Source organism: Cynara cardunculus, assembly GCF_001531365.2.
Source record: "Cynara cardunculus var. scolymus isolate 2C chromosome LG 4, CcrdV1, whole genome shotgun sequence".
Classification (NCBI taxonomy): domain Eukaryota; kingdom Viridiplantae; phylum Streptophyta; class Magnoliopsida; order Asterales; family Asteraceae; genus Cynara; species Cynara cardunculus.
This window is the reverse complement of record NC_037531.1, coordinates 8,108,601-8,111,094: the sequence shown is the minus strand read 5'-3', so window position 1 is coordinate 8,111,094 and position 2,494 is coordinate 8,108,601. Positions and strand designations below refer to the sequence as shown.

The window sequence follows — 2,494 nt, the reverse complement described above, 5'->3', positions numbered from 1 at the left end:
GGGGGGTTCAAACTTGGACTATTCCATGAAAAATTTGGGTGATGTCTCCAACTGGCATTGTATGTGTTGGTGTAGGGATTCGATCTATTATGAACATAATTCACAGATTCAGAATTGTGTGGACATAGTTCATAAGAGTGTTCCCCTCCACAACAGACACATTGTACTGAGAGGGCAGCTGGAATAGGTGATGTAACAGCTGATTGCACTCCTTGGCCCGAAGTTAGATTTTTAAGCATATTGGCCATAGAAGAGAGTTGTGCTGTTAATGCAGTATATGCATCAACATCATGTATTCCTGCTGTCTTCTTTTGCGGTTGGGCACGTGGATCAGTCCAATGTCCATTGTTTGCAGAATTTTTTTCAAGGATCTCATATCCTTCATTGTAGGTCATAGTTGTAAAGGCTCCGCCCGCAGTTGCATCGAGCATTTGTTTTGCCATGGGATTTAACCCATTGTAAAACGTCTCGAGTTGAATACAGTACGGGATGCCATAGTGAGGGAATCTCCTTAACAACTCTTTGAACCTTTCCCAAGCGTCAGGAACAGCTTCATCGTCCATTTGCTTAAAAAGGCAAATTTCATTTCTGGACTTAGCGTTCCTAGTTGGTGGGAAATATTTTCGCAAAAACTTTTCCGCCATATTACTCCATGAAGGCACAGACCCCGGAGTTAATGAATTGAACCATGCCTTAGCCCGATCCCTCAGAGAAAATGGGAATAAAGTGAGTCTCAGAGCGTCATTAGACACTCCCGGGATCAGGAAAGCATCAGTGATTTCCATTAAGGATTTCAAATGTGAGTGTGGGTCCTCCGAAGGTAATCCGACAAATTGTCCGTTTGTTTGCAACATGTGAAACATAATCGGTTTTAGTTCAAAATGAAGAGCGGTCATATGCGGTTTAACTATTCCAGAATTTAATTGCTCAAAATCCGGTATAGCATAGTCCATGATCCTTTCATTTTTTGGAATTTGCCAAATTAATGATATTCGGAGTTTGCTCTCTTGGTTGTTCATTATTTTCCGACTCTGTTTCCTCATTATGATTATTATGGTGGTGGTGTTCTTGGTGAAAATTCGGAAAAGGTGGTATTGTCCCAAAGGCAGGCGGTTGGTTTTCTAAATGTGGAATCTCAGGGATGATTGGGGGAGGTARCTCCATGTTGGGAGAGAGTAGAGCAAAAAATGCTCTTTGAGCCCTCCTTCTTTGGCGAAACGTTCTCTCAATATCGGGATCCAATTCAAAAATTTCCCCGCGAKGTCTCCGTGACATACACCAATTTTGAAAACGATTTTTAAAAACGGGACGAGAAAAATCAAATCTTTTACTTTACTAAAAAGAAAACTTTTAACTAACTAATCCCAGGCAGCGGCGCCAAAAACTTGATGGGTCGTGAAACACCACAGACACAAACAACAATTAGGACCAAAAGCAAGTATACAAATAGTCCCAATATCGTTTTTCAAGTAATAAAAGTGGTACAAGTACCGGATATCGTCCACAGGGATCGTAGTAAAACTTTAAAAGAAAGTAAGGTTAAGAAAATGATTTCAGAAGGCAATTTCGAAGACTTTGATTAGAACAGAGTTAACACAACTAAAAACAGGAGATAACAGAATATAAAGCAAGCTAGGGTGTATGACTTTTAGGGTGAGATGTGAAAATTATTTCCAGTCGACCAATGCTGTCAAAATGCTATAGCATGAAACCATGCTGACAGATTGCTACATCATGCAATCAGTAACAACTATTTTTACCAATTACTTTGAAGGTATTCCTCTCGGACTTCACCAATGCACTGATATTATAGCTTTCAACCCATATCTCTATGAGGTATCCAGACCAGTGAAAGTGACACATGGTGTCTTAAAAATGGACAAACAAATCTCTTTGTTAAAAATCACCCTCTCGAGTGGATTCCCATATCATTCAAGTTAACGTGATCTGAATGGTTCATCTCTGAATCCATTCCACTTTAACACTTCAGAGTGATCAACCCGTCGAGAATTAACAACTTAGAAAATACGGACAACAAATCTCTTTGTTAGTAACTCTCTCAAGTCTACTTCCCATATCATCCAAGTTGACGTGCAAACATTGGCTCAGCTTAGAGTCAAAGGCACTTTAACATTTTCAAAGTGATCAACCCGTCAAGAAGTGTCATTGGTTTTATAAAACTTGAAATGAAAAAGTAAAACATCGTTGTTACATGAAAGGGTCGACTATATTTTGGTTTTAAAAACTCACACTTTTCGTCATACACCCGAGCTAATAAAGTTAGCTACTCATRACGAAAAGTAAAGAACGAGAAATATAAATTGCGGGAAATAAAGACATAATATAAATGCGGATAGTAAATGACGGAATAATAAAGATGCGGAAAGCGTAATAAATAAATGACGGAAATAAAATGCAAGTTAGCGTAAATAAATAAAAGACGGAATATAAATAACGATAATATAAATAAAGCGATTAAATAAAGCAAGTAAAT

The 2,494-nt window shown here is 38.3% G+C and overlaps 1 non-coding gene across 1 annotated transcript; it reads left to right on the top strand.

Moving 5' to 3' along the window:
• Window positions 1-489: 489 nt before the first annotated feature.
• LOC112511897 lies at window positions 490-596 on the top strand. The gene has a single exon (XR_003069151.1). It is a non-coding gene; the product is annotated as a small nucleolar RNA R71 (small nucleolar RNA).
• Window positions 597-2,494: the final 1,898 nt, after the last annotated feature.